At 39.6% G+C, this 14,320-nt stretch overlaps 1 pseudogene; it reads left to right on the forward strand.

Moving 5' to 3' along the window:
• Positions 1-14,320, forward strand: part of LOC130680959 (NT-3 growth factor receptor-like) — a 117,719-nt pseudogene that overhangs the window by 22,861 nt on the left and 80,538 nt on the right.

The following is a 14,320-nucleotide window of genomic DNA, read 5'->3' on the forward strand; positions in this document are numbered from 1 at the left end:
AGGGGAATCAGACAGGTGTGCAGTGCAGGTGAGGAATCTACTGCTTTTATAACAAGCAGTGTGCCATATCCCTGGGGTTTGTGGGGTGGTATGTCCTCTCTTAAGGTCACCAGTGACATTAAAAGCTCTAAGAAATGGCTCAGATAAAAAGAAGTCAGAGTCCTACAGTCCTGGCACACCTAGCAAAATATGCATGAATATAAGGTCCAGTGAAAACTGTATCTCACAAAAAAATAGTAACACCACACTCAGCAATTGATACAAAAACTAGACAAAATATCAGTAAACACATAGAAGATCTGAAAAATACCATAAAAGTAATTTCACCCAATTGATATTTGCAGAACACTATACATAAATATAGTGATTATGGTCTGTTTATGAAAATAGACCATATACAGGGCAGCTAAATAAGTCTCAATATATTTGAAAGAATATAAATTTCTGACCAGAACAAAATGAAGTTAGAAATTTATAACAAGATTCCAGGGAAGCTGTTAACATCTGGAAAATAATAATACACTGTGAAATAATTTGCAGATCACAGGGAATTGTAAGGGAAAGTAGAAAAAAATTTTTGATAATATTAAAAATACAATGTATCAGAGTTGTTGGTAAAGAGCTCTAAAGCAGTGCTAAGAGGGAAATTTATAGCTTTTAGTTTTTATGTGCAAAAGGAGGAAAGTTCTAAATCAATAATCCACCTTAGGAGCCAGAAAAAGTAGAGCAAATTAAACCCAACGTACATAGAAAAATTTGAGTAGAATTGAATGGGAACCGACAAAGAATAGGGGCATTTTTAAAGCCAAAACTGATTAGTTGAAGTGATCAACAAAATTGATAAGTTCCTAGCTTGCAGGTCAAGCAAAGGATGAGAGCTAGGAGAGGGAGAAAGCGAAATCAAGAATAAATGGTGCATTTCCTCTCCTATATATGTTAAAAGGAAAAAAAAAGGATATTAAGAATGACTTTTGCCAAAAAATTGCTTTAAATATAATTTACCAAAATTAAAACAAAAATGGAACAGCAATCTGCAACTTCGGTAAGGGCAAAGATTTCTTAGAAAGGGACAGGCAGTATTATACTTCAATACAATCACTAAATAAAATACAGGCTTGAGGACTAGATTCACGGCATTGTATTTGTTTTGTAACAATAGGGCTTTAGAGTCTTCAAGTGTGTGCATGAGGAAAACACCAGAGAACGTCCCAGTAATGTTATGAGGCTTAAACATGTGGTAAATACTTCAACTATGGCAGGAAGCCTGGGACACGGCTCCCAGCGCTCTCTGTCTCGTGGGATTCACCCCCTCCTTTAATCTACTCCCCTTTAATGTGGTCTGCATCTACCGACTTGCTTCTAACCGATAGAATATGTTTTTGTTTTTGGTCTGGGTTTTGTATTTGTTTGCAGTTTGCTCTGGTAGCTTAGCAGTGTCACTGGGAACTGTCCCCCTGTGCTTTACCTCTTTCTCTTTATTGACTGTCTGTGAGGGGGACTGTTGCCCAGCATGTTCAACGACTCCTTTAACAATGGGCATTCGCATTATTTCTAGTTCTCGTCAACAAACACAGTGTCGGACACAAGCAACATTGTACACGTATCCTCACCCACTGGGGATATCTCCATGAAATAGATTCCCAGGAGTTGCGGTGGGTAGAAAGGTATATGTAATTTTTATTTTAATTAAAGTTGCCAGGTTACTTTTCAAAAAGAAATATTTTCTCCTATTACCACCAGCATTGTCATTGCAGAGCCCCCTGCAACAATGTATATTGTTCCTCATCTACTGTCAAATATATATACATATATATATGTATGTGTGTGTGTATATTATATGCATGGGTGTATATATAAAACATGTATATGGTATGTATATACATAAAATATGTTTTACTTACATATAGGTATTCTAGATTTTCTGTCTTGGTAAGAAGTTTCCATGGTAGATAGAGTTTCACCTGTAGATTATATATGTAATTGCCTAGTTTCCCTCTAGGATTTAGATTTTTATTTTTTACACTTAAATCCTTTTATCATATATATTATTTCTGGACCTGTTTCACCAATCTCTTGCTTTATTCCTCTCTCAATACCATATTGATTTGGCTACTGTGACTGTGTAGAGAGTTGTGATGACTGGTAAGGCAAGTCTTCCGCAGCGTTCTTTTATATCAGCTGTTTGAGGACGGGCATGCAGTTAGTCTCAGGTATTTATTCTTCCATATTAATTTTGAGATATTTTACCCCCAAATAAAGAGGAAACCAAAAATTGCAACCAGAATTCGAATTGGAATAATATTAAATGTAAAATTACATTTGAGACAAATAACATTTTATATTAAAACGTCTCATTTTGGAATGTAGGCTATCTTCCCATTCAGATCTTTTTTTATGAGATTTTATACTTTTCTTTATATAGGGCATGTGTCTTGTTAAATTTATTTCTGGAGACTTCATAATCTTTGTCAATATTGGGCAAAGCATATGATTTCATTTCCATTTCCAGTTTCTTATTGTCTATTTAGAGAATAGTACTGAATTTTAAAAACATACTTATTTTATATCCACCACATTACTATAATAGTAGTTACTGTTTTTACTAGTGCCATAATTCTAGGGATACAACGTAACTGCCACAAAAAGCTTTACCATCCCCACTGATGACCTCACCATGTTTATACTGATCATGCTTCATTTGTACTATATTTGCTAGGTTCCAGACAATATTAAATAATAGATAATAACATTATTTAATATATTTTATTAAATTGGCTTTAGTGTTAGCTAGAATAATGTTTGTTCTTGATTTCTTTAAAGACTATTGCATTTAAGCAGTTTCCTCAATTCCTTTGACTTAGTGCTTTTATTGGTGATGACTTGAGTTTTATCAAATGCTTTATTTGGCATTTTTCTCTTTAAATTATTTGACATATTTTATTAAGTTGACATTTCTCAATGTGGAATCATCCTTGCATTACAGGAATAAATATTTATTCCATATCCCATATTCCAAATGTTTATCATGCCTTATTCATTTGCTACATGCTAGATTCTATTTGGTATTGTTTTATTTTAAATTTGAATGTGTTATAAGGTTGATCTGTACTATTATTTATGTTGTTTATCAAGTTTGGACTTACTGTTACTTCAGTTTTTGCACAATAAATGGAGGACTTTTACAAGTTTTCCTTCAGTCTATAATGGTGTATTTGACATTTAATTTGTGTACTCTTTGAAAGTTAGATGGGAGTCAGTAATAAACCAGTGTAATCCCAGTGCCTTTTTCAATGGTAGATCTTAAATCATTTTTCAAGTTTCTCCAGTGGTAACTGGAATGATTGGTTTGTCCACATGTGATCATTTTGGTAGTTCATATTTTTTCTCAAATATTTTACAAACCTAGAGGAATTAAATTGCATGGAATTTTATGTTCTAGCCTCATAATTCTTTTTTGGGGGGAGTGGGTCCACCACCGGTTGTATTTTGTTTTCTCTCAGCTGTATTGAGGTATAGTTGGCATAAAATTGTAAGATATTTGCAGTGTACATTGTGTGATTTAGTGTATGTGCACACTGTGAAAGGATCCCCCCATCTAGTTAATTAACATCCATCACCTCAAATATTTACCTTTTTTTTGGGTGTGGGGAACATTTAAGTTTTACTCTCAGCAAATTTCAATGGTGTTATCAACTGTAGTCACCATGTTTTACATTAGGTCCTCAGACCTTATTCATCTTAGAGCTGAAAGTTTGTCCCCTTTTACCAGCCTCTCCCTATTTCTCCCATTGCCCAGCTCTTGGCCACCACTTTTCTACTCTTTCTCTGAGTTCAACTTTTTATTTTGTTTAAGATTTCATATATAAGTGACAGCATGTAGTGTTTGTTTTTCTCTGGCATATTGCACTTAGCGTAGTGACCTTAAGATCCATCTGTGTTGTCACAAATGGCAGGATTTCCTTCTGTGTATATATGTAAGATCACATCTTTACCCATTATCTATTCATGAACATTTAGGTTGTTTCCGTCTCCTGGCTATCGTGAAGAATGCTGCAGCGAGTATGGGGGTGCAGAATCTCTTTATAGCCTATGATCATTTCCTTTGGATCTGTGCTCAGAAGCGGGATTGCTGAATCACACGGTGGTTCTACTCATGATTCTTGCAGTGTCTCCTCTACAGGTCTTTCTTACTCTTTTCTAATTCTTAATTTCTGTGTGTGTGTGTGTATGTGTGTGTGTGTGTATGTGTCTAATTTATTCTTAATCAAGACCACATTGGGTTTGATAGATTTTTTTCAAAGATTCATCATTGGATTGTTTATCATTTCTTTCTTTTAAAAAGTTATTAGACTTAAACAAATCTGGAATTAATAGACTATCTGATAGTTTAAAATATTTGTATTCTTTTAAGTTTCTTTATATGAATATTATTTTCATATTTTTCATCTTTTTTAATTTGAATAAAGGCATTTAAGCTTACACCTTTATCTCAGAGGATAGCTTTTCCTGTCTTTTCTAAGTTTAGATTCAAATTATTCTCCATTTCTTTGTACTCCAGTGAATTTGTATCTCACTTTTGATTTTTCTTTTATCTAATGATTTTCTAAGAGTATGTTTCTTAATTTTAAGGTAGTTTGGATATTTTTGATCATTGATTACTTCTTAAATGTACATAAATTAATTACATGTCTATATACTAGGAAATTTGAAATTTTAAATCCCATGTAAAACAGCATCAAAAAAACATAAAGTTGTTGGTAGACAATTTTCTATTCATCTCTCCCATTTCTGCATATCTTAGCAGCATAGGCACTGCCTTTGTTCTGAAATATCTTTTCAAGGGTGCCTGTGTTGGAAAAAATACCAGAAGACAGATAGTGTCTCTTGCTACAGAGCAAAGGGCAGGCTTACTTACTGCTTGTTATAAAATTTTTAGGCCTCTAAGTTTGTGTAGTTATCACATGACCTTTCTTGCATCATCCTACGGGAACTGCATTTGGAGAAGCTGTACAAATTCTGATACTCTGGCAGGTGCTGTTGCTGTGAGCTATAAACTATCTTTAGTTTGTGATCCAGGAGTCTCCTGTCTTCTGCCAGCATGCACATAACTGTGGTAAGCTAAATTGTTAGCTTGCAAATAGAGTAAAATTTCAGAAACTCATAATTCATGAGAAAAATACTTGGGGATAAAGCTAACAAAATGTGCAATACCTTTACATTCAAATTACAGAAATCACTGGTATTAAAAAAGACAACTAAATGGAGAGATACATTACTATTGGTTGAGAGATTCACTATTGTTATGTTATCCATTCTTCCTGTATTAATATTATAGATTCAGTGCAATCCTTTTCAAAATTCTAGCAGGATATTTTGAAGAGATAGACAATATTCATAAATTTATGTGGAAATTCAGATGATTTAAAAGTCACACCAATTTCTAAGAGGAACACTGTTGGAAGACTTGTACCTTATGATTTCTAGACCTATGATAAACTATAGCTACAGGTATTGATAATGTGAGGAAAACCAATTGATGGAATAGCATAGAATGTCCAGAAATACACCTACATGTTTATGGTCATTTGATTTTCAACAAAACTGGAAAACGTATTGAATGTGGAAAGAAAAGTCTTTTCAACAAACTGTGTTATATATGAAAATGAAAAATTTTGAATCAAGACCCCTCTCTCACTTCATACACAAGGAATACAATTTGAGAACAATGTAGACCTAAATTTAAAACTCAGTCATAATGCTTTTCAAAGAAAACAATCGAAGACTATCTTTTTAACTTCAAAGTAGGCAAAAATGTCTTGAACAGGCCACAATACCATAGCACAAACCGTAACACTTAAAAAATATATATTTTAAAATTCAGCCTTTTAGGTCATCAAAAGACTCCATTAAAAATATGAATGGGCAAGCTACTGGGAAAAAATATTCATAGTGCATTTATCTAACAAGGGGCTTGTATCCAGAACATACACACACACACACACACATACATACATACACATATATAATATATATATTAAATATATATGTATATATACACAAATGACAAAAATTCAAGGAACTCAATATAAAAATGGTCAAGATATATGAATGGTTTATAAACAATGAAAAAACCCACAACCTCATTAGTTATCAGAGAAGTTCAAATTTATACCACAGGGAGATACCACTTTTACCTACTACAATGGCTAGTTTTCTTTTTCAATTACAGGATAAAATGTTACAAAGGATATCAAACAAGTAGACCTCTTCTATATTGCTAATGGTATAACTTCTTTGAAGAAACCTTCGGCAGTTTTTCAAAAGTTAGCTATATGCTTGGCCAAAAATCCTACTTCCAGGTATTTGCCCAAATAAAAACATGCACACGCAAAATTTGTACTCAAATGTTCATAGATTTATTAGGAATATGCAAAACTTCAAATACCCTAAATACCCATCAGCAGGTAAATGAATAAACAAATAATGGATAAACAAATCCACATAAATGAAATAGCAATACAAAGAATAAAGTACTGATACATGCACCAATGTGGATGAATATAAATATGATAATGTTATGCTAATTAATATAGACACAATAGAATGCACAATGTTTAAATCCATTGTTATAAAATATAGCTTGAGACAAAACGAATTCATATTGATAGAAATAGATACTTGTTGGTAGGGGGTTGCAGTCAGGGAGGAGGAAGGCAAGAAGAAACTTCCTGGGGTGATGGAACATTGTATAGCTTGTTTTGGGTGGTGATTAGTGATTATGTATATATATATAAATTTATAACTGAATATTGCATTATATATTAATATCTCAATTTTTTAAATATGGGAATATATGGTGCTTTGGTGAGGCAGAGGAATTCACTTATTTTACGCATAGGTATGATAGAAAAACTCAGACACAAAATTTACTTTTTGGCTGAAGGACAATTCCTGTGTTTATTTGGCTTGAGAAGCAAGGGAACAACGATCCTCTGCTCCTGGAATATCAACTTAGTACTAAGTTGATATCAGCTGAGTACTAAGGTGGTTGTCAAAGATGAAACACTCTCTTTATAGTTCTGAACGGTGTTCTACTGTACTCTGGATTTAGAAAGAAGAAGTGCTAAATGATTGTATTAGTTTTCTATTGCTGCATTACCAATAACTCCCAAAGCTTTGTGAGTGATTTGAAATAAATGGCCATCTATTATCTCTATTATGTCTGCCGGTAATGAATCTAGGCGAGGCTTAGTTTAGCTGGGTTCTCTGCTTCAGGGCCTCTCACAGGCTGAAATCAAGGTGTTATCTAACACTGTGGTTTCCTGTGAAGGCCCAACTGGGGAAGGATCTGCTTCCAAGCTCACTTGTGTGGTTTTTGGCAGGGTTCAGTTCTTTGAGGGCTGTTGGCAGAAGGTCACCCTCAGTTCCTTGTCTTAGGGCAGAGAGAGAAAGAGTGAGTGAGAACCAGCAAGACAGAGACAGAAAGCAAGCACTAGCAAGATGGAATTCTCAGGCTTTTGTAGCACAGTCATGGACGTTATATACCATCATTTTTGCCGTATCCTGCTCATTGCACACAAGTCACTCGATCTAGCCAACTCAAGGAAAAGGACTACACAGGAGGTGAGAAACACTGAAGGTCATCCTAGAATGCTGCCTGCCAAGATATTTACTGATTTGTCTAGTACAGGAGAAACTAGATGAAAGGTACTATTTTATGGGAAGTAGTATTTTCTGGTCTTCAGTTAGCATGAATTACTTTATTTAATAATATTGAAAAATATACATGCTAGACAGAAACTTTAACAATTTCTCAATATACATGCATAGTACATAGTTATAAGTGTATAATATAAACATCAACGGGAACAAAGCAATCTTTTAAAATTACAAATTATTAAATATGCATTACAATTTGTATAGTTAAGGACTCTAGCAAATATAGCTTACATGTTTTCAAATTTTAAAAAATGAGATACATACAATAGCATGCATGAATCTTAGTGTTTAAATATTTTCTGACATGTGTGCACTCATGTGACCATGACCCAGATCAACATATCAAGCACTCTCACTAACTTTTTCCCTTTCACCTATTTCACCCATTCTCTACCACCTTTCCCTGTGGCAACCACCAGTCTGTTCTCTGTGTCTATGTGTCTGTTTCTGTTTTGTTTCTTTGCTTTTTAGAGTCCACATGTAAGTGAAATCATATGTTATTTGTCTTTTCTGACTCATTTCACTTAGCATAATACCCTCTAGTTCCATCCATATTGTCATAAATTGCTAGAGTTCATTCTTTTTTATGGCTGAATAATATTCCATTGTACATATGTACTACGTCTTTTTTATCCATTCATCTGTCGATGGACATTTGGGTTGTTTCCATGTCTTGGTGATTGTATGGTGTGTGAGAATGTGTGAATAGCAGGCTTTCCTGCAGGCTCTTCACTTTAATATATAGTAAGGGGCAGTAATAGCTAATGTCATAGATAGCAAATTTGACACGTTTCCATTTATCTTTTGTAATGAATTATTCAAGGTTGAATTATGCTAACGTTTACTACTATAACTATTTGAATATGCCTGTAAATGTGAAAAGTCCTAAGGGCTGCCCAGAATGGGGTTCAGCACTAACTATCTGCCATGGGCCACGAACATGGCATTTCTACCCCAGTCTCGCATCCTCACCCTCCTCCGATTGCCTGGCAACCTGGCAATGGTCACAAGGGCCTGCGTGATTCTTCCTCAAAGAAAATTGGCATTTCCATTTGAACAAATATGAGCTTCACATTTGGGTATATACCTCTGTCTACCTGGTCGGAGAATACGTGATGTGCCATCTCTGTTCTCTAAATCACCCTAACACATCTGGGCATGTACAGGTTGTGGGTACAGAGTGTAGTGAAATAATGGCCAACGCGCTTCAGGCCGGATTTATGCTTCATGAGCTAAAATGGTTCTTAACTATTTATGTTGCCACATTAGGTAGCCATTCACTTTTAATGTGTTTCTAATAAGAAAACACTATGCAAAGATGTATTTCAGCAGAATTTTATAAGCCCTCTATGCAAGAGGTAATAACCAGCATCTTGGAAATAAACTGTCACTTTTACTTGCATTTTAAGCCAGATTAATACCTTCCTTTCATTTATAACTTGGTCCTAGACTGAAAGCAAAATCACTATCCATTTATTTCTTATTCAAAGGTTGGAAGAAAAAGGTACCAAACAAAATGATTTTGTATAAAAAGTTTCCAGGTTCTGGCAGCAAAGGTCTGGATTAAAGCCTCGGCCTGCTGTTCACCAGCTGTGACTCGGGATGCCGCTGAATGTTTGGCTCGGTAGTAAAACGGGATCATATTGATTCTAGAGCTGTAATGACATCTCACCCTTGTGATTCACACCCTGGACTTGTCTTGACACAGCTGTGTTCTGCTTTTAAAATCTTAAATCTACAGCATTTCAATCTCAGAACACAGCCTTTGGCCATTGGCGTTGATACTCTCTCCTGTCCTGCACACATGCTCTTTGTTGTTGAATAAACCTCTCTTGTCTCTTCTGTAGGTCTGTTCCCATGCAGTTCTAACAACTTGTCCACTCCTCTGGGGGCTCCACAATTCCTTAATTTAATGATTTGAAGACAACTTGTGCTATCTCCTTCACCCCTTGCTCTTCCAGAATATCCACCTTGGAGACCCCTTATCTAAAGTCAGTCCAGCCGTTAGCTTTCTTTTGCTGCATTTGGGCCGCACAGCACAGCCCAGGGAAGAGAGCAGCGCCTCACCCAGTGAGCAGCCCAGTGCTATGTCCCAGCCGACACTGTCTGTCCTGGCTCAGTTTCTTCTCCTGCTCCCTAGAAGAGTCACTCCAAACCTTCACTTCTTTCCCGTCCCACTACCCCTGCCTTCGCTGCTCTGCAGGTCACCTTTCCGCCTGCCTTTGAGAAAGTGGGGCCCTCGGAGAGCTCTCTGCAATGCCTCGCTCCCCCTCCACACCCCGCAGCCCCTGTTCTCGTCTCCTCCCACCCTGCCTCGGTGCGGGACTTTCCTCTCCTGTTCAAGGCTCATGCTCCTCCGTCGGCGAGGGCCCCCTCCTCCTCCTGTTTCTGGTGTCTCCCACCGTTTTCTCAGGATTGCCTCTTTCTTCTCAGCACACAGACATTTTCAAATGAGGTCTTAGCATCAGTTGCCAACTCTTTCCAGACAGAGCCAGCTTTTTCCTACTTCTTTGTCTCCACTTTGCCACCTTCCGTTGTTAACTTCCCACCGTACAGTCTGGCCTCCGTCCCTGCCTGGTGATCCCTCTTGCTCTCCAGGGCCTCGGAACCGCCAGATCCAACAGGCCTGTCCAGTCCTCGTTCCCCTGGGTCTCCCTTGGCATCTGGTTCTGACTCTGCCCTCCTTCATGAAACTCGTCACAGCCTCTGCTCTGAAACACCCTCCTTCCTTGACTTCCAGTGACATTGTGACTTTCTCTTTGCCCGCCATCTAGCTGTTTTCCCTTAGTGTCCTCTGTGAGTCCTTCTCTTTCCTGAGACCTGCTGGCCCCCTGGAGCTCAGCCCCTTCACCTGGGATGCCTGATGGCTACATCTGTCTGGATGTCTGTCTGGGCCCTGAGAACTTCGTATGTCCCAAACTGAAGTCATGTGCTTCCCCCTCCATGTTTCCCGCTGAGTAGAGTGTCTCAGTGGAGGTACCCTTATCCACCAGATGCACCCCAGAAATGTCAGCTTCTTCTGGAGTCCTTCTGTCTTAGTCTCCAACGCCCCATAAAAAGTCTGGTTGAGGCTTGTTTGTCTGTTTATTCCTTGGATCCATTCTCTTCTCTCTGTACAGACTTTGTTTCATTTTTGACTAGTTTAATAGGCTACAAATCTTGGAGGAGTTGGATGAAGTGCAGCCCCACAGCTGGGGGCAGTGGGGGGTGGGGAGGAGAGAGGAAGATGGTCATGGGGTGTCCTTTCTGGAATCCCATCTGATCCTATGACTCCGGTGTAAACCCTTCAGTGTCACACTCCTTAGTACGATAGGGAGCTCTTCTTGGCTGGGATCCTGTCTGTTTTCCAGCCTCATTTCTTGCTGTTTTCCATAAATAGTGATGCCACAGCCATACACTGATTCTGGTCCTTCCTAATATGTTATCCAGTACCTTTATTCTCAGTGCCTTAGATACGCTTCTCTTTTCCTGACCTGGTCCCTCGGTTCAATTATGACTGAATCACAGTCTTACCTTTGCTCCTATTCCTGTCCAGCCCAGTCCAAGTTGGGAATGAGTGTAAGGTAATAAAGTGAAACGAGTGGCAAGAGTAGAGTGTTAAGTGTCTGCTGCCAGAGGGACCCGGAGATCTGGCTCTGAGCATCCTAGTGGCCAAAGCACAGAGATGAACGTCATAAGTTACAGGGGAACTTGTTTGGGCCAACTGTTATGGCCTAACAGAAGCTTCTCCCATAACACCTCATAAAGAGCAGAGTGTGGGGTGCAGGCTTACACTCTCCGGCATCCAGAAAATAGATCTCATGGTGCACCGCTTAGGCATGTTGGTTAAAATATCCTCTGATGCAGGTCAGTGGCTTCGTGCAAACCCACTTCACGAAGTGGGCGGGTGGGTAGGCGGAGGAGAGAAGCTCTCAGAGTCACCCACGGAAGTTCTGTCTTACTCTGGGGACACCCGCGCATTACCTGGATGTGGGGAGCCTCTGGGATCCATTGTTGAGGACTGATGGAATTGCCATCTGGCACATGACCTCTGGGGTCAGCTTTTACTGCCAGTAATGCTGTTCCCATCCCACCCCCACCTTTTCTTACAGGCTTTTCTTCCTAGGCTTAGCAGAACTTGATCATGTGAGGCAGTAAATCACCAAAGTCCAGAGCAAATCTCACTTGACATTTTTATCTGGACTCTTCTGGGGGCCTTTAATTAGCATGATTGCACCACAGATGATTGCTCCGATGGAATCTGTGTTGCTCTTGGTTGGGGTAATAGCTATTGAAGGTTCTCTAGTTTCTATTTCTGGTCATCTAGGACAGACTCTGATTAAAAGTGATTTAAACCCCTTAATATGGTATAATAAAGGGTGGTTGGCAGTGTGTTTACATGGATTTTAAAAATGCATTAGCACATGAACTTACATAGTTGTAAAAAAGTCACTCCAAGAGTCCATATGTTTGCCATTCTGGCTCCCTCAAACACAAAACATATGCCACTGTGTAGGAATCCATTGCTGGCATGGTCACTGCCCCATAGCCCGTGCAGCCAAGGTGTCCTTGGCCGTATTACCCACAGCCATGATATTCTCGGCCCTTGTTAATGGGATTTTGGGGGGTGCAGCCCAGTACATCACATCTGGGGCCTTGCAGGTCAGATGGGCTTCAAGGAGCATCAGAATATGTTGTGATTAAAGACAGAACTCTCGTTAGCATCAAGGGTCCCGACCCCCCAGTTCCTGAATACAGGTTGCAGTGAAAAACCTCCTGCTGGTGCAGAACGCACTGTAGCAGTGGTTCTGAACCAGGTACCTCTGCTCCTCAGGGGACATTTGAGACCATCTGGAAACATATTTGGTTGTCCTAATGTCTTGGAGGGTGCTACTGGCACCTAGTGGATAGAGGGATGCTTCCACACCTCCTTCAGTACACAGGACAGACCCCACAATCAAGAGTTATCTGGCCCCAAATGTCAATAGCATCAAGGCTGAGAACTCCTACACTCTAACTTTCAAAGCAGATGCCCATATTACTTGCTTAAAGCTCGTTGTGGCCTGGTGAGGGAGGAGGTGTAAAAGTTTTATCTCCATTTTACAGATTGAAAATCTGAAGCTTAGAGGGGTGATGGCCCTTCCCCTTCCCACGGGATCCGGCCATCTGATTAATCGTCCGGTTCTCATTCTGCTGCTCATCCACGTGCCTGGGCCGACAAGAGCCCTGGGGTCTCTGCAAATGTTCAGAAGGGCCGTGAGCTTTATCTAAGTGTTGATGGAACATCTCTGTGACCCCAGATTTCTCATGAAGGATGGGAACCCCAGTGTCATATCTTTCTCCTGGGTATCAAAGAGCACGTGTCTATCAGAAGTACTGTGTAATAGACTTGATCTCACTTGACACTTGGAGAAGAATAATGTCTTTACAATGGGTGGAAATGTGATTATTTGCACAGTCCAATACCAGTTCACACCTTCAAATGCTTTATTTGTGGAATGTATGACACGGTCTGTTGTGACCACAGGCAAGAGTGGTGTTTTTGGAATTGAGAGTGCATGACCTGCCGCAAAGCGTTTACATTAAAAATCATGTACCCCTCAACTCTCTGGGTGTCTGTCTGGCTGCATATCTGCAGGGGGACTACCTTCCAGAGCCTGCCAGTTTAGTGAAATAATGAACCCGAGAAGGGTCACACAGGCCGATAGCAGTACAGCTGTGTTCACATACCCATTGCCTGGGACTTGTCGTATCAGGAGATTCTGTAGCAGAGAGTTCAGTGCAAATGCCTCTCTGCCACTTCACTGCCTTGTCTATTCTTAGGACATGTGTGGCTGCCCCACTGGGCATTTCTTCCGGGCCATGGCTGGAGTTAGCATCTCATTCATGCTGACTGAGCCAGGGACTGTGCTGCACACTTTAGTTACATATCTAGCCCTTCGGACCTCAAAGCAAGCAAGATTATCTCCATGAAACATTAGAAAGCTTGAGCTGAGGGGGTGGCTTCACTTGTGTGTGATCCATACCTGGCTGAGGGCAGACCTAGAAGCGAAACTGAGGATGTGCTCATCCCGCTACTGAATGCTGCTGTCTTAAATAAACACGGCAGTTGGACTTCAGTCTTTGCTTTTCAGTTAAGAAGGATACTCTCATCCTGGTTCGCAGAAGAGAAAACAGGGCCACTAAGGCACCGAATGAGTTGACCATAGTGTAGAGCACAGAAATTACACCTCCGCCTCCTGAGGCAGCCAATGTGTTTTGGGGGCTAATAGACACAGGGAAATCCCAAAAGAATTCATCCACGCACGCGCACACACACAAAAGTTTCTGAAATAAATTGACCCAACATTAGTCTCAGTTCTTCCCTTGATCTTATCAAATCTAAAGCGGCTCTACTCTGAATGGAGCAGGACCGCAGTGCTCAGAGCTGAGAATTGCTCTGTGCCTTAAAATGCGTTGTTTGAACAGCGTCATTTAATGGCAGGAGTCTTGCCTCAGGTCTGATGAAGTCAAGTCAAGGGCATAGGATTTCTAATTCTTACTCTAACTGTCGCCGCACTTCCTGGGAGGGTTGCAGGCGTGCTGTCTTGGGTGTGTGCAGAAAGCACGCTGCCTCCCCCGC

This window comes from Manis pentadactyla, chromosome 15 (assembly GCF_030020395.1).
Source record: "Manis pentadactyla isolate mManPen7 chromosome 15, mManPen7.hap1, whole genome shotgun sequence".
Taxonomy (NCBI): domain Eukaryota; kingdom Metazoa; phylum Chordata; class Mammalia; order Pholidota; family Manidae; genus Manis; species Manis pentadactyla.